The following is a 19,143-nucleotide window of genomic DNA, read 5'->3' on the forward strand; positions in this document are numbered from 1 at the left end:
CGCAGTCTATAGGTGATAGCATTATTAAGCTCCTGCTGTTTCCGGTCTTTTTATTACGAATTACACACACCGTCCATCTTGTGGCTAATCGACACGCACTGTATTCTTGCACATAGAAAGAACAAACAGCACAATGACGTATATGCTCCATTAGTGTATTTTTCATTTACATGGTCCAAGAGCGGCACAGGTTGCCTTCCGTTCTTGCCTATTTTGAATAGACACCAAGTGCATGTTACAAGTGTCCTAATATGCACAGCACAGTGTTTACTGAAATAATTTTATTCATTCTCTTGAATAATAAACAAAATAATAAACTGAAAGCTCCCTTATCAGGTGCCTTGTGGGGGCTCGACTGGAGAGCAGTGAGGGCAACGATATTACTGTTGCAGAGCAGCCCTCTGGACCTCTGCCACAGTCTCATGAGCACGTGCCTGGCGCTCGCCTACTGCCACCAGGCGGTTGAGTGCCTCCAGCAGCAGAATGTTTTGCTGCAGAAAAAGTGAATTATTGAAATGAATCAACCGCATATAAACCATTATTTACAAAGAAATATGCTCGTTGCACTAGTGGTACTAAGTGTCCTTAACTGTGGAAGCCTTTAGTGTAGTATGCATAATAAAACATAAAACAATGTGTCGGGACAACGTTGCTTTATTTTTAATAACTGGGGTTGTCTTTTTCACAGCCAATTGTCATGTTGATCAGTGTGCCAGCAGCTGACGTGTCCCCGCACCTTCACGAGTCTCTACAGCCGGCACCACAAACCTATTTTTGTTCAGTGCAAAACAAATGCCTCTCTCTAGAATCCCGTCTTATGCGAGCTGATTGGATCCTATGCCTACAAACATCATATTTTTGTCCCATTACGCAATTTTCTACTATCCTCGGCAGCATTTCTCTCTCCTTGACATCCATTCTGTCATTCTTATGTAATCACGTGTTATGAACTGGCAACACGTGATTGAAACGTGCATGGCCTGCCTGCCGATTCTTTTTTTTCTTATTCTCAGCTAGCATATCAGTTGCCACGGCTTACTACGCCGCTGTCTTCCTGCCTTAATGCTATCTACAACAATCTTGTTACTTCACTTTCTGCACAGTCCTTGACTTCTTCAGTTTCTTTGTTAACCTCCAGGTTTATGTCCAAATTGCATAACCGGTAGAATGCAATGATTCTAAACTTTTTTCAAGAATATCGGTAACGCGGCGATCACAATTCGGTAATGCCTTCCATGTGCTGTTCAACTCATGGAATTTTTGTATAGGTTTTCTGCTTTATAGTACCTGCTATTGATATTTCACATGGACAAAGATACTCTTCCATAGATTCTGCGGGCATAATGTTACTCATTAATCTCTGTTATCTCACCAAGTTAGTGAAAGTTACCTTCATCGTTTCCATATTTTTGCGGGCCCACGCGCATGTAAAAGTACGAACACTCATTGGTACTCAACGCCTTTTCTAAACTGCTGGACATTCAGTTCATTACTAAGAAAGTGACTTAATACGTGCACTATTATTATGCTAAATATGAAACAGAAATATACTTATCTGCAGTTTGTCCATGTCTCTTTCACTGTGTTGGTTGCGAGATCCATCGTGGGCACCACCTCCTTGTCGCATCGTAGCTATATAGGCTGTCTTCCTTTAGCACACGCTATGCAATATTCGTGACGCTCGCAGTCACGCAGAGTGGAGGAACTCAGCGCACTCGCCGAAGCAGCACCGGACAAGTTGTTCCTTCAGCATTGTGCCGTGAACAGTAGGCGCGCGTCGCGATTTGTAAAATCGCCGAAGCTTTTGGCAGTCTTATGGAGTGCACGGAAAGATTGCTCACGGAGGAACAGAACTATCCAAGAAATAGTGGTCATCGTCGAGCCTGATCACTACGTCGCACACTGCAAGCTCGTTGTGCGGTATTGTTTACACTGGGCCTCTTCGATGTTTAGCCGCCATGCTTGCCCGATGAATATATGTGATGACGCCACCACAGCGTTCCCTCGTAGTATAATGCGAAGCGTACTAAATTACAAATTACTCTAATACACATTCAGTGTACATCTCGTAAGCTTTAAAATGCTTCTAAAGCACGTTAAAGTAACTAATATTGTACTAAATGCATTTATTTTATAACTTGCTTGTGCATGTAATGCACTCGGTGGAACGACAAACAAGTGAAAGAAGGCAGGACCATGCACCTACGGTATGATCACGTGAGCCTGTTTGTCGACCGCCCCAGAAGGCCACGCCCAAGGAATGATAGCCACCCAGAGTGATTCCAGATAAACCGATGAAACTGCAGGCTTCTCCAAAGATAAACTGTGTCTCGGTACCATTAGTGCTTTCATCTTGGGGTGTTGCCAGAGCTCGTGAAGATCCCTAGTTTCGGCAAAATCTGCGCATCCTACATAGCACCACCGGTTATCGAGAAATCCACAGAATACAATAAAGCTCTCTATATGGCTTTCATAGATTACGAAAAAGCATTTGATTCAATAGAGGTACCAGCAGTCAAAAAGGCATTGCGTTATCGAGGAGTACAGACCGCTTACGTAAATACCCTATAAAAAATCTACAGAGATTCCACAGCCACCTTAATTCTACACAAGAAAAGTAGGAAGATACCTATAAAAGAAGGAGTCAGACAAGTAGACACAATCTCCCCTATGCTATTCACTGCGTGCTTAGAAGAAATATTCAAGCTATTAAACTGGGAAGGCTTAGGAGTAAAGATCGACGGCGAATACCTCAACAACCGTCGGTTTGCCGATGACATTGTTCTATTCACAACAATGCAGACAAAATACAACAAATGATTGAGGACCCTAACAGGGAATGTGTAACAGTGGTACTTAAGATTAATATGCAGAAGGCAAAGATAATGATAATTAAACTGGCAAGGCAACAAGATTTCAAGATTGCAGGTCAGCTTCTAGAGTCTGTGGAGTAGTACGTTTACCTAGATCATCAAATCACAGGGAACCCGGATCATGAGAAGGAAATTCACAGAAGAATAAAAATGGGTTGGATTGCATATGGCAAACATCCTGAGCTCGTGAATGGGAGCTTACCGTTATCATTGAAAAGGAATGTATACAATCAGTGCATTTTACCGGTGCTGACATAGGGCGCAGAGACTTGGAGGCGGACAAAGAAGCTTGAGAACAAGTTAAGGACCGCACAAAGCGCGATGGAACGAAGAATGCTAGGCATGCTTAAAAAAAATTGGACGCTTAAGCTTCGCCTTCAGGAGTGGAACGCGATAGCGTTATCGCACCCCGTTCGCACCGCCTACTCAAAGGATCTACGCGAGCCAAACGTCGCGATCGGCACGGAAAGCTGGGCCGCGACGCGCCATGAAGGCGGACGCGATCATAGGGCGAGTGACGTGCCACGTGTCGGGGCAGCGCCGAACATTGAGAGGACGGGGTCTTCTGTGTTTGCCGCAAGATGGCTCTGCGTGTGGGCAAAAGAAATGTAGCGGAAACGTACTTCGCTACTCGTGAAACTGCGACTTGTGTAATTTACATGGTCGTAATTACCGATATACACCGAAGTATAACTTTGTACGGCACATTTCTAAGGCAACATCGCATTCACTAGAGGCGCTTTTGTCCCACTTTGAACGAAGGCACTCGTGGCTGAGTGGTAGCGTCTCCGTCTCACACTCCGGATACCCTGGTTCCATTCCCACCAGCCGATCTGGCAAATTTTTTTTGTGAAGTGCCTTCCGGGATTTATCGCTCACGGCCAACGCTGCTGACGCCGACGACACCAGCTTTTCCGCGACACGAGCTCCTTAACGCCGCCGCGTTAAAATAGCGCTGGGCAGGTCATGTAATGCGCAGACTAGATAACCGTTAAACCATTAGGGTAGCAGAATGGGTACCAAGAGAAGGGAAGCGCAGTAGAGGACGGCAGAAGACTAGATGGAGTGACGAAATTAGGAAATTTTCTGGTGCTATTTGGAGTCGGATGGTTCAGGACAAGGGTAATTGGAGATCGCAGGGAGAAGCCTTCGTCCTGCAGTGGACATGAATAGGCTGATGATAATGATGATGATGAACATGTACTTGGTGTCTCTTCAAAATGGGCAAAAACGTACGACAGCCTGTGCCACTCTTGGACCATGTAAATGAAAAATGCACTAATGCAGCGTACATGTCATTGTGCTGTTTGTTCTTTCTATGTGCAAGAATACAGTGCGTGTTGGTTAGCCACAAGATGAACGGTGGGTGTAATTCACAATGAAAAGACAGGAAAGAGCAGGAGCTTAATAAAACTATCATCTAGAGACTGGGCATATGACTCCAACACTGACCCATTCAAACGTGCCATTGCATGCATGTTCGATACTACATATTCTTTAACAATGTCATATATTTGCATGTACTAATTTTCCCACAGCTTAAGCCCTTGCATAGCTCGCATCCGATGTATCCATTTTATAGGCCAAATAATTGTACACTTTGTCCTTTTGTGTTGTATGAAAAGCGGTACCCTCTACAGTGGGATACAACTTCAGAAGAGAGAGGCCCCGCCCAGATGACCAAAGCACAGCAGCTGATTGCCTCCACGTCTAAAGAAATAGTCCCTCTCCAACGAGCTGGTATTAGTGCATCAGGCGGCACGACGTCAGTCTACAGTGCGTGCCCATTGGTGCAGGCTTGTCTTCACCTGCCATTGAAGTGCAGATTCCGCAACCTCCTAAAGTTGTATCTCACTACAGAATCACATAATGCCTTGCACCGGTTGCATAGACTTTAGCAACTTGTTAGCACACAATGATGAGGAACAGAAATCTATAAAGGCATCCCAGCAAAGCTGGCTGGCCACACTTCCATTATGAGGCGCTGTGAAAAGGTCTCGCTAAATATTCCCATGACGACCTTGAAAATAAGGTGGTGCTTGGCACTTTAGAATCAAAAACAGATTACAGTAAATGTTGCGTACCACGTCAAAACAAACTGAGCTTGGTTATCTGCACAGCATGTAATGGATACTTGTGCTTCACATAGGAAAGAAACTGCTCCGTCCAGTACAATTGTTGAGTCCTGTGTGACAGTGTCAATATACAAATTACACTTTTCGAAGGCCATTCATTTTACCATGATTTTTGCATGACGTGTATTTCAATTAGTGCTTGTATTACATGAGCAGGTGGATTTGAAAGCAAAACTTTGTTTTCAAACCTTCAGACTTCCATAATTGTGTGGCAAGGCACTGGCATCTTGTCGAATAGCTCACACTTCCTCGGTCCTGCACCAAAGAAGCCCAGTGCTCTATTTGAAGTTGGATCGAGCAACAATTCGTTGGCACACAAAGAAGAGTAACGTACACAGCAGAGCATTCTGCTGTGTGTATTTCTCTTCCTAGTGCCCCGTCGAATTGTTGTGCAATTCAGCTTCAAGCTTCCATACCAATAAACGCAGTCTTCAACCTAACCAATGCTCTAGTTATTAGGCTACAATGGCGCACATCTTTGAAATGTCTCATAACAAATTAGCTCTCCAAAAAATCACAAGCGCAAAATTTTGCAGCAAAGGTGTATGCACGTGCCATGTTCTTTACCACAAAACTCACAGGAATCAAAGGGGCAAGCATTAACCAGCCTTACTGCTGCCCTTACAATCATCATCATAACACCAATGGAAAGACAGTGCTACGTTTTAGTAAAGGGAGTGGCGGAGTGAAAGGCGTGACAGCGAGGCTTACAATAGAAATAGCAGTTACAAGACATGTTCAATGCCAAAATATGCTGCATGTCACTCATCCTACTTTGGCATTGCGGCAAGCTTTTACAAGTTTAAGCGTATCGCGTTTTTTGTAGTAATTGCTCTAAAGCTGTAAAAAAGGTCTATTGGCTATGCACTTTTTATTTTTATCATGGCTGGTTAAAGACCCACTTTTCATTGGCATCTGCACCACATTTCTCCCGATATGTAATTTTGCCTTGGTGGTTCATGACATCTTCATGCACACCGAGCTCTGCGGAACATTGCATCTGCATTGTTCTACTGCTTATGAATTAGAGCCCCATTATGGGATGAAAATATATTATTTGTCCAACCGGAATAACACTACCCCCCCCTCCCCCCAAAAGTATACACTGAACCTCTGGCACATGCATCAACAGCGAAGAGAGCAAACACCCTGCAGTATTTTCTTCATGCAAGCCAGCACACTAACAATCTCAATGCACTTTCATTACGCCACAAATGCATAGACACAACCGGCTTGGCACAACATTCGCATCTCGCGCTGCAACGAATTGTGCAATGCCTCACTGTTTCATTGTGTGGCCGATAGGTGCACATGACCTAAATTCAGCGTTATGCATCCTAAGTCACTTCACAAATGAAGAACCCCAAATTCTTTATAAGATTAGCATTCATAGGGTACTTCACACAATTTGTGATATCCATTTATCTATTTATACATCATTAACCTCTTTTCCAAGAAAGTGAGCCATCTGGAAGGCACCCTAACAGACAAGTAGAACAACGGCCAAAAAGTCATCAACCAGCGAAAAAGTGAGTATCGTAGGCCACATCTGAGATGTCGGTAACAAAAATTTAAGTCGGCTAAACAGAAGTAAGAAATTTGGCTATATGGCATACCTAGACATTGCTTCAGTGATAATGAAAGTAACGCTGACATTGAAGGTGCCTTAATTCCTACGTACGGAACGTACGTAGGAATTAGTCAACAAACCCGACTACACTCGAAATGTTCCCGCGAAGTAGGAAGCGTTCTTTTATATATGCCCGCTCAGCCGCAGTCTTCGTGAAAGTCAAACACCGCTTACGCGCTGCTGCATCGATAAGCGCGTCAGACACATCTCTGAAACAGCCGCTCACAGTAGTTTGATGACGTCCACTGTAACGCTCGGCGCCGACGTTTCCCTGAAAACTGCCATCCCCGTAGGAACGGAGGGCGCAGTGGACTTGCTCTTCGACGGTGAGCGAATGAAGCCCGCCACGCTGTCTCCACAGGTGAGTCTTCGCCTAGCTCGTCACACAGCCAGCGCACTGATGTCTTCGACGGTCGAAAATGAGGCTGAAACTCCACATCGGTCATGTACGTAAACGGGCCCAGACGGTCGTAATGACGCTTGCTGCCGCTGGATGCAATGACACAGGTTGCTGCTGCCGCCGCCATGTTCCCGAGTTGACCTCCGAGGGGGTTTCGCGATGTACGAGTTTAGCACAAGTTCGCCTGTGAATCAAAATCAGAGGTCACGCCCCGCGCGAGGCATGTAACTTTTGTGCGTGCATCCACCACGGTTGGGCCACGCCCAACTTATTTTGCGGCAACACCGACGTGGTGCCGAGCTGAGAGGCATCAACAATTTTGACCGCCGAAGTAAAACACGCACAACGCACTGTCATCGCCGCACACCACTATCAAAAACAAAGCGTTGACTGTCGCTGGCTTATGCATATATCTTCTCGGGTTGGGATGGCCCCACAACACGGTTTCATTGCCTGCATTGTAGCGACGTAGCGCACAGTAAATAATTATCGGCACGTCACTGTAGATGCTTGCAAGGCGTCGATGCGCCGAGGGGGACGACGATACTGAGGAGTGCGTATCGCAGCAGTCGTTTGAGATGGCTTCTCTGTCATCGGTGATGTATCGGAACCACAGTGTCGTAAACACAATCAGCGTCCGAGAATCGCTCGCTTTTCTAGACCCAGTGCAATGGCATTTCTTCATCACAAGCACTGCGCACTCAACAGTTCCCAACACCTTCCTCCGTTCGAAGTCTCATTTCATAAGTGCACACAAGAGCAGACCTGTCATAATGCGATTGCTGCGGTGTCGTTATATATCCATCTGCGATCGCTGCTGCCTTCAACAGAGGTAATCCGCAAGCACAAGTCTTGGAGTGCACAACCCACTCAAGTAGTGCGTACATGCGCTCAGAGGTAGCTTCACTGGGCAAGCGATGACAAACGATGAATTGTGTCGCTGGGAGGTACGCACTTCTTCGCAATGCATCGCAGAGGCTTCGCGCACAAAGATAAACTGGTACATTTTCACTGAACTGCGTCGCTACGGACCCTAAAATAACGTACCGAAATTTTGCAGCTACAGCCGTTGCTCTCGTATGTATGATTAGTGTTTGTTTTTAAACGGTAGAGCGGGCATAGAGAAAGAGAAAGACTAAGAGCGGGCACTCCGAGAAATCTGGCCTCAGGAACTGCGTCACGGCTACGTAACGAACTAGTGCTCTCACCAAACGCCAGAGGACGCAGACGCAAAAAAGAAAATGTTGTAATGAATTCTGCTCTATCGTTTTACAAAATAATAATTATACGCCCAAATTTGGCGTGTTTCTTATACATAAAAACAGCATTTATGCACGACACCTTCCGTGCTTTTTTTTTCTTCATTCGTGCTACCATCAACATCAATCACCATTCGTCCATCGAGATGAAATCAAGGATTCGTGTACCAGCAGCGTTCCAGCGGGAAGGTTTCGTGAACGTCGGCTGTGGCGGTGTTTTCGTTTGTGACACAGGTGAGTCACGTTTTCGAGCGAAGCTTGGAGTAACTGACTTGTGAGGGCGACGACGTTCGCTAAAGAAAAACCAGTCTGCAGCTCTATATGAGGCGGCTAGACGCGAACAATGCGAAAAGCATGCCCCCCCAAGAAACGCGTAGCGAGAGGGCTATACCATGTGCTTTCTTGCTACCCCCTCCGAGAACGGAATAAACTTTGTTGGTTGCGTTCCGTGAAAATGATCAAACAACTCGAAGCTGCCATCAACTTGGACCGGTTCACGGCTGTGCACTGCACTGCAACTCGCACCTTGTCAGACGCCATCGAGACGCTGCGTCTCGGTGTGCGAGGGTAAACCTTTCTTGCCCAGCGCTGTTTGCGATAACCACGGTATCGTCGCTCCATTGAAATAGTTCGTGTTGGCAGACTAAAAACGATCTGCTGGACAACGCTTAAGGTCGATGTCAGGAATTGCACACTTCAGGAAAATTCCGCTTTCGAGAAAATTGAATTCCTAACCCGCGTTTACATGATCGCGTGACGGTTGACGGTCCTTTCGTTGGCCCGTTCTAGAGGCTCAGGAACGCTGGAAAGAACATAAAAGACACCATGCCAATTCAGACCGAAAACGGCGTTCCGGGGACGGGCGTTACCTATATAAAAAAAAATCAGGACGTTAGGCACGCTGTAGCCAAGCTTTGCTTGCTCTTTTCCGATTTAGAGTGAGGGCTCCTGAATATTTTAATAATATTGCTTTCAAACAATGGCATGTGACATAAACAGGGAACGTAGCTTATTGCGTTTTGTATTGCAGCGAGGTGTGTATCTACGGCGCACGAACGGACGGTGGTGTATACGTCCGTGAGGTTTGTTTATACAGAAAAGTAACGGTGGGGAAAAGTCCCCAATGACTACTGCATGTGCTTATTGGGGCGGCTGTGTTGGGAAGTACTGCGCATTCTAGTAACTTTCGGTTCCTTACCATTTTTTCGTGGCGGAATACATCGCACAACGTATTCTCGAGTAGGCGTGGCGCGCATTTGAATAAAGGCCTCGTATTTGGACGTTTCGAATTTATCTTTACTGCGCTTATGTGAACTGCCATTTCGCCTACCAATGTACCCCTTATAGTGAGTACGTACAGGGGTGTCCAAAAGTTCACAGGCCGCGATGCCATGGGATTACATAGGATGGGGGCCTGGGAACATTTAAACACCCCTGTACGGGGTCTTAACATTTATCCTTGTAAGTCCGAGTTTTATGGGTCAGAGGTCAGAATGTGTCGGTGGTGTTATATTGTGCACCGCTACGCTATTCATTCAAAGCGGTTTCCTGGTTCAGTTGTGACGTGTAGATATGTTTTTTGGTAATTAACGAAGCGTGCACTGATTGACATTTTCAGACAGTGCTGATGCCATGCCGTCTGGCGGTCCAAGCTACGGCAGCTACTGCTGTGTGTCGTGGTGCTTTAACAACGGCAGAACCCAGAATAAGCCTATCGTGCCTTGGAATAAAGAATTTGCGGAAACTCTGTCTCTTTGATACATATGACCGCTTGCACCAAAACACGGAAGACAAGCGCGATGGATACAGCCGTAGTGAATTATGGTTACCTCTATCTCCATCTCTTATAACTTAATCGAAATAAAAACTGCGTCACGACCTCCATTCCCACCAAATATTGAACTCTACAAAATAGCAAATCGCTAAACCAAAATGACAAATAAAAGCGTTGTCATTTGGGTGATGAAAAGTGGTCTGAAATGACAAGCTTCCGCTACAGTCTAACGTCGGTTACGCGGGGGTAATCCAAATTTCGTGCCAGCGAAACCGAAACAAAGTGCAGGCCAGTTGCTCTCACCAACCGCCAGGCGCGCTAGGGTCGACTGGGCCGCTGGGGGTGTATGGGAGTGTCCACTCTTAACTTTTTTTTCTTTCTCTATGGAGCGGGGGCCATAAAAGCCTAGTGAAGCACCTGCGATGAACAGCCGTACCGCGACGCTGCGTTTCCATTCCCCTAATAGAAAGAGTGGTGATGACTGACTTTCTTGAGAATAGCACTGTAGCGCCCCTAGGCGACTTCTCACCGTATGAACTTCCTCGTGCCACTGCTCGTGCGTGCGACCGTCTTCAATGTGTCCGCTTCTAAGCTTTCGCCTCACTGTCGCCACTCGCGGCAAGAAGTGCAAAATTTAATAATTTGCTCGATCTCCGTTTGTCATCAGAAAATTCTAGCATTCAAAACAAAAAACGCACACTTAAAGAAATAAAAATGTTCTTTACTTTATTTGTTGTATTTTAACGTATTCGTTTGAGCAAAAGCGTAGGTGCAAGAATGCGGTGCATGTACACTGTTCGCATTCGATGGAGGAGAGAAGGAGAACGCCCGAGAGAGGACGCACGCCCTTGACGCGCCCGGGAAAGGCGTGGCAAGCAGCTCACGGCAAGTCTGCAGGGAGACATTGGGACAGTCACGGTATTGCCAAGTTGCGATAATCAGTTGATAAGATTACGCGGCGCTGGCGCGTTTCGTTGTGCAGCCTTCTGCGCTTGAAACGTGGAAGCAGCGTGCCGTGCAGGGTGCGCTCCTGTTGTCATACGCGGCTTTTTGTCTACATATTTTTTTTGCCTGCAGCTTTTGCGCGTTCCAAGCCATCTCCGTTCACTGACTGCCGTCGAACAAACTCAGGTAAAACTCGGGTGAACGAGAAACTCGGCGTATCCTGCATAGCACCCCTGTGCAGGGGGGTGAATCTCCGCATGGCTGGCATTGGCTGTTTTCGAGGAGACGCTCTTTCGACGCTAGCGCAAAAGACCTCTTCAGTTGCGGCTCTAAACACTAGGTTACGCAGAAGCAAAATGGCGGCGCACACGATTGTTTACGTTGTCATGGCAACAGGAACAGCAGCCGCGCGGCGCCTCCTCTCCCAAATGTTTTTCTTTTCTTCTTGTTATTAAGCCGACCTTCTCCGCTCAGTTTCCCCTTTCCCTGATGCCGTTCGCGCCCCTTACTTTTTTTTTGTTATTACCTGTCGCGGCGCGCTTTTTTTTTTATCGCATGCGTGCTACGGCACACCACGTGCCATTAGCATTGCTTGCGAGCTGGCGCGTGGTGCGCCGTGGGCTATGCTTTGGCACGCACACAGTCTTGCCCATACTTATATTATACCAGCATGTGCCGGGACATAAAAAAAATTCCACATCCAGCTCAACATATCTTTGTTCTCGCTTTATTGACTTCGTTTCTGAAAACAGATTTTTCTTATAACGTGGTGTGATACACGCTCAAAAATATGAGCAAAAGTGAAAGGTGCATGACATATACAAGAGTACTAAACACAAAAGTTCACAGACGGTGAAATAATAAAAAGGAAGCCCTAGAAAACTTGAAGGCCATTTTATGTACACATACATAAAAACAACAAGATTTTTGTATAACGCCATCAAGACCGAGATGTAGACGAGCTTTTGATATATGCACTAATATATTGCGCAAAACTGGACGACATGTATGACATAGTCATGACCACTATAAAAAGGGAAAACTCACTGGTAATGGCAAAAACAATGACAAGCAAAATACCTAAAGGATAGAATAAAATGCTAATTGTTTGATTGAGAGCCATACCAAAAAAAATAAAGAGCTTACTTATAAATCTGCACGAAAGTATATGAAATGCGTGACATGTTCATTACTGCTGAACAAATTGAAAAAACATGGCAGAACAAAAATAATATTGTACTAAAAACTGAAATACACATTATCGCATTATTTTGCACTTGGCCACAACTTGAGTAACGGTGGCAAGGGAACAGAAGGTAGTCCGCTTTTGCAGCAGCACATAGAAAGCATTCGCAGAAAGGCTTATTCCTCCATCAAAGACCAGGTAAAATAAGCCAACAACCCGACTTTTCTTTCCACCAGAATGCAATCCTTAGAAATAAAATTACGTCACTTAAGGCCTTAAGTCGTACCTACTGGGCACTCCTTTGTATAATAAACACGAACTGCAAAAATCTGCATGCAGGACACTTGCAATGCTTGTGCTTTCCAGAAGAAAAAGAAAGCGTATCATGCCTAAACATGAAGGTTGTTCGCGCGGTTTTCCCATCGGCGGTTACTGAGATAGTACACAAACACGAACAGTAATTTTTCAGCTGTTAGTACGTTTGTAGAACGTGACACACAGAAAAAGCACTGAGGGTGGTATGGAAAGCTGGGTAAGCTACTGAAGTTGCAGAATGAGACTTAGCACAGAAAAAAACAAGTCGTAGACCAGGTGACAATGAGGAGAAACATCCATTTGTCAGCTTTCTCTACCGGGAAGGGTCAAGTGTAGCACAATCAAGGCGCAAAGACGTCCGGAGCCTGATGGAGCACACACATGGACAGGGCTGTATTCGTGCACATGCGCCTTCTGATGTCCATGGGTCTGTGCGCTCACCTGTTGTCTTTAGGCACCCGGAACAACCTTGCAGGGCTCGTTTTTGAGGTATTTGTGCCCCACTGCACGATGCACGAGCGGTGCGAGTCGTGAAACGGGTGAAACATCGCGGAGCCCAATCACACAGCTAACGAGGACCACGAAACTGACGAAACTACCCACGCCAGTCAACGCCCAGCAGGACACGCTTCGCAATAACAGCAGATAACGAAACATGAAACGTCATGCAGCGGGATGAGCTGGCGCCGGGCTGGCGGGGCCGCACGGCGTGCACGCGGAGACCGTCGAAGGTGAGGGAGTTACGAGGGAGTAACGAGGGAGGGCGATTGGAGAGGAGTTGGGGAGGGAGAAGGGCTCGACCACCTGGATCGGCACGCGTGCGCGCGACGATCTACGAGGCCATGCAAGGGAAACGGATTTTCGGGTTCGCCCAATACAGAGATGGCGCCAATTACCGCTGCCACCTAAAGCCCCTTGATAATTTGAAAGTAGCGACACTCTCCTCCTCACGGCGCTTTCCTCCGCGATTCTCCTCGCTCGCCGGCTGCGCACGGCACCCTTTTCCTCCTGGGCTGCCGCGGACGGGCCGCAGGATTCTATGGAGGCGTGTTATTTTAGGCCAGCTGTGCGCCCCAGTGGGGTTGAAAATTTTGAGAAATGCTAATAACAGCATCGATAATGCTGGAGGCAACGTTTATGAGGAGGTTGGCTTTTTCTTAAAGCCGTATGAACGGGGTATACCGATGTAAAGGGAGCTTTGAGGCGAGTTCTACACTCCAGACACTTTTTCTGCCACATGATCAGATGCTTTACTTCGTGCGTCTGATCTAGTATTGCTTGTGACACATCCCTTTGCGTGTGGCAATTAAGCGAAAGCCTTAGACCTCTATTTCAAGGTCCCGTTGTGAGCTACAGAAAATATCACGTGACCGAAGGAAGGCGGGAAGTGAACCAAAGCATGTGCAGCCGCGTATAAGATATGATTAATGATTAGCAAAGTAATGATTGATTAGTGATCGAATTAAGATGAATTAGGGTGTATTAAGGAGGATTAGGGTGGATTAAAGTCGATGAAGGTGCATTAGGGTGAATGATGGTGGATTAAGGTGCATAAAGGAGGACTAGGTTGGATTAAGGTAGATGAAGGTGAATTAGGGCGGATGAAGGTGCGTTGATGTGCGTTAAGGACGATTAGGGTGGATTGAAGTGCATGAAGGAGTATAAGGGTGGTTTAAGAAGGATTAAGGTGCATTAAGGAGTATTATGGTGTGCTAGGGTGAATTAAAGTGAATGAAGGATGATTAGGGTGGATTAAAGAGGATTAGGGTGGATTAAAGTAGTTGACTGGATTCGGGTGGATTAAGGTGAATTCAGCCGATTATAGTTGATTAGGGTGGATTAAAGTGAATGAGGGAGCATTAGGGTTGATTAAGGAGGATTAAAGTACGTTAAGGAGGGTTAGAATAGATTAAGGTCGACCAAGGTGGATTCGGGTGCATTAAGGAGGACTTTCGTGGATTATGGTGGATTAAAGGGAATGAAGGAGGATTAAGGTCGATGAATGTGGATTCGGTGGATTAATGTGCATTAGGAGGATCATGGTAGACTAATCGGTCTTAATACTCAATGAACCCTAATTCACCCTAATCCAGCTTAATACTCCCAATCCACCTTAATACAACCTACATCGCCCCTAATGCACCTTAGCCTACCCTATGCGGTCTTAATCCTCTTTTATTAACCTAATACATCATAATTCGCCTTAATCCTGCTTCATCTGTCTTAAGCCTTATTCATGCACCTTAATGCAATTTAATCCTGCTTAATAGTCCCAATCTACCTTAACAAACCCTAATCCACCTCTATCGAACCTAATCCAGCTCCATGGTCCCTAATCCACCTTAATCTACCCTAATCCATCCTAGTCGGTCTTAATCCCCCTTTGTCAACTCTAATTCACCTTAATCCACAATAACCGACCTTAATCATTTTTACCAACCTTAATCTCCCCTAATCCTCGTTCATGCACCCTAATCCACCCTAATCGGTCTTAATACCATTTCATCAACCCATCACCTTAATCCACCACAATCCGCCTTAATCCTCCTCCACCCACCTTAATCTTTATTCATGCACCTTAATCCTTCTTAATACACTCTAATATACCTTAATGCTCCCTAATCCATCTTATGTCAATCACTAATAAATCATTAATAAACTTGGGTAATCATTTTCTTATACAGGGGTGGACATGCTTTGGGTCACCTCTGGTCTTCCTTGGGTCACGTGATATTTCCAGTTTACAATGCGACCTTGAAACAGAGATCTAAAGGCTTTCGCCTTAAAAATAAAAAAAAATTATGTTGACTAGCTACCGCTCATCACCTGCAATACCACGGGTATACTTGCGACAAATGTTTTCAGAGAGCAAAGCAAAATCTATATTGCTGCACTTGCGACTGAATAACAACAGTTAGCGACGTGCGAGGTGATGGAGCTGCCCAAGAATATTGAGCACACTGAGGACAACCGCAACAAAAACGCCAGCAGAATGAAAAAAAAAAGTTCAGCATTACGGAATGCTTTGTTACGAGCTATAAGAAAGACGCCTCAGCTGGCAAACAACGCTGTTCTTTGTCGGAACAAAGTTCTTTCAGCCAATGTCATGCAGCCCCTGCTTCCTGCGCAAGCCGTCACGCTTTCCTTGTGGTATCATAAAACCGGCATAACCATCTTCAGGCTTCTTGCTGCAGTTATATGCGCAACAGCCCGGCATAGCGCTGGCACAAAGAGCAGGAAACACAGTGTACAGCCGAGCTAAAGCGCCGAGCCAGCCGTACTCAGGAGGAAAATGGCGCGAACGAAAAAGAAAAACACAAGCAAAACACAAGATCCGCGCGTTTCCAATGGCAACGGCAGGGAGACCAATCGTCGTGCAGAAAAACGGGGGCAAAACTGGTTGCCGCGGGGGAACGCGCAAGGGGCGAGAAGGAGGCGAGGAGGTTGCGCGGTGGCGGCAGAGTTCAAAGAGTGTCGCTACTTTGAAATTATCAAGGGACTTTACTGCCACCGAAACCGGGGAGTTTCCCCCCACTGCCCTGGGTCCCAGAGGCACTGGCGTTTCAGTAGGGAAGGTCTTTCGTTTACGCGAAACCTTGCTGTCATTGTTGGCGCTCAAAAAGGGGTGGAGCAACTAGTACGCAAAGAAAAAAGCGTGGCAGGAAACACGCAAGAACGCCATGCTTAAAAAAAAGCACTGGGAGAACTGCAAAAAAGAAAGCAGCCCTAAGCTTGCTCCCCTAGCGAAGCACGCAAAAGCGAAAATGATATGGAAGGAGAAGGATGAATGAACGTTTATTGTCAGAAACAGCGAGAAATAGTTCTTTTTTCGCCCTAGGTGGGTGGCTCTATTAGTCCAGAAGCCGTTGGCTAATGCCGCAGCCGGGGCCCGGTCCCCCATACTTCACTTATCTTCCAGGCTCTGTGCATTTAACATTGCCTCCCACGTTTCTTCGACCGCTTGTAGCGGTCCAGAGGCATCATCCTGACTGTTTTTCTCGCGGTGTGGGCACACCAATACCATGTGTTGGAGGATGTATGGTACGTCACAATATCGGCATAGGTATGAGAATTTAGTGTAGTGCATCCGGTGCATGATAATTCCATGGACATACGTATTCATTTGCAGTCTGCGGAGGGCGATTACTTCTTTCTTGCTTAATTTTGGATGTGGTAGAGGATACTCTCTTCTTTCCAGTCGGTAATGTTGCAATATTACGGCGTAGTGGATGGGAATGTCCTCCACCTTCGTCGCTTTTCGGAGACCTTGCGGCAGGAAATCCCTGCTTGTATACTCTCGGGCGACAGCATCTGCTGCTTCGTTTCCTGCCAGGTGTTCGCGGCCTGGGGTCCATGCGACATAGGTTTTGGGTAGCTCTTGGCATCTTGTTATTTCTTATAGAATCTTCACTGCTGCGGCAGAAATTCGGCCTTTTCGTAAGTTTCTACATGCCGTTTGCGAGTCGCCCTAGATGACTGCTGGGTCTTTCCATGGGGCGATGCCGAGAACGATGGCCACTTCCTCCACCGTTTCTGTATTTCTGGCCGGTATGGTGGCAGCGACTAGCTCATTCCCTTGGTTGGTGGTCACGGTAATTGCGCATTCTCTTCTACCTGGGTATTTTGCCTCATCTGCGTATCTCGTGTTGGGGTTCTTCGAGTATTTATTACTGAGCGTTCTAACTCTTGCTTGTCTTCTGTCTTGCTGGCATGTTGCATGCATGTTGTGAGGTATTCCAGCGACTGAGATAGAATCACGAAAAAGTGACGGCAATCTGGCTTTCGCGTTTGAGTCCGCTATGAAATTTTCGCTGTATGCGAGTTTGCGAAGTACTGTTCTGCTTGTTTGAGTCATCTTAAGGCGTTCTAGCTGGCTGGCTCTGTGCGCTTCACTCATTTCTTCCCAGGTGTTATGGAGGCCAAGTTTGCGGAGTGTCATGATTGAGGTCGTACTGGGAAGTCCTAGTGCGCTCTTGATTGCTTTTCTGATGATGACGTTGAGTGTTTCAATTTCAGCGTTCTTGAGAAGTAGATACGGGTTGCCATATGTGATCCGGCTTATAAGGAGTGCTTGGATTAATTGGACGGTTTCTTGCTTTTAAGTCCTCTTCTTTGGGCGGTTATACGCCGAAGGAGATGGGTAACTTGTATTAGGGTCTTCTGAAGCTTCGGAAGTGTAGCTGCGCTGGAACCGTCTTTATGTATTGTGAGGCCAAGGGCGCGGAGGGAGCCAAATAGAGAGATATGGATACCATAGAGTCTGACATTGGGATCTGGGGCGACGTAGGCTGGCAGTCTTCCCCGGGTCCTTGCCTTGAGTATACGCGGCTCTGATTTTTCGAGGGCGCACTGGAGACCGCATCTTGAGAGGTACTATTCTATCTGATCGATTGCCTCCTGGAGTCTAGTTTGCTGTTGACCGGTTGTGGACGCTTTTGTTCATAACGTTATATCGTCGGTGTATATTGCATGGCTTAAACCTTGGTTGCCATCGTGTGGTTGCCGGAGCTTAATCATGGCGAGATTGAACAGCAAAGGTGAAATGACTGACCCCTATGGACATTGTCCTTTGTCGGGCATTTCGAACCTGTCGCTTCGGATGTTGCCGATACCCACCGTAGCCGTGCGATCTTTGAGAAAGCCGTGTAAATATTGGTAGGTCCGGATTCCACAGTTTGTGTCTTGAAGATTCTGGAGGATTGCTTCATGCTTCACATTACCGAAGGCTCCTTCTACATCTATTGTTAAAATAGAGAACTTTTTGTGGCGTTCTAGGTAGTCCAAGAGGTCTTCCTTGAGCTGTAGTAGTATATCTTGTGCTGAGAGGAGCTGTCGACGCCAAACATTGTGTCAGGCAAGAGTCCTGAGTCTTCGTGGTATGTGGTGAGGCGATCCTGAGCCATGTATTCGAGAAGCTTTCCAGCTCAGGAAGTAAGGGAGATGGGCCGTAGGTTGCTGATTTGTAGTGGCTTGTTGTGTTTTGGGATCATAATGACTTCTGCGTGCTTGCATTCTGCCGGGAGCTCACCTTTTTACCAGCAGTTATCAAAGTAGTCGAGGAGTCCATTTAGGGCCTTGTCTGGGAGGTTTCGTAGGATCTCGTTCGTCACCTTGTCATTTTCTGGTGATGTGTTGTGGGTCAATTTGGCAAGGACGGCATGGAGTTCAGGAAGCGTGAAAGGGCTGTCGAGGGTGAGTTTTGGTTCGCCTTTGTACGGTCGGGGATGGTAACCTAAGGGGCATTGTCTCCGACAAGTTTACGATTGATTTCTTTCAGAATTTGTTTCTGAGTTGCTGGATGGGAGGTAATGATTTTCTCGAGGTCATGTCTTTGTTGGGTCTTTGTTTGTTGAGAAGGGCTCGCAGTATATGCCAGGTCTTCGTGCTGAGTGTGCCTTGAAGTTGGTCGCACAGCTTATACCAGTTCTGACTGCTGAGTTGGTCGCCGTATTTTACTGCTTGCTTCTGTAAGGGGCGGTGGGATGTTTGGCATTCCTTGAGGTTTCGAGGTTTCATTGGCGCTGTTTTGTTATTTGCACCTTCGTATGAGCTTGTCAATGAATGCTTCCTGATTTTGGAGTTGTGCTCGCAGATCTCGCTCGGGTTCCGTGGGTTCTTGCGCTTGT

The sequence above is a fragment of the Dermacentor andersoni genome, chromosome 3, assembly GCF_023375885.2.
Source record: "Dermacentor andersoni chromosome 3, qqDerAnde1_hic_scaffold, whole genome shotgun sequence".
NCBI classification, from domain to species: Eukaryota; Metazoa; Arthropoda; class Arachnida; order Ixodida; family Ixodidae; genus Dermacentor; species Dermacentor andersoni.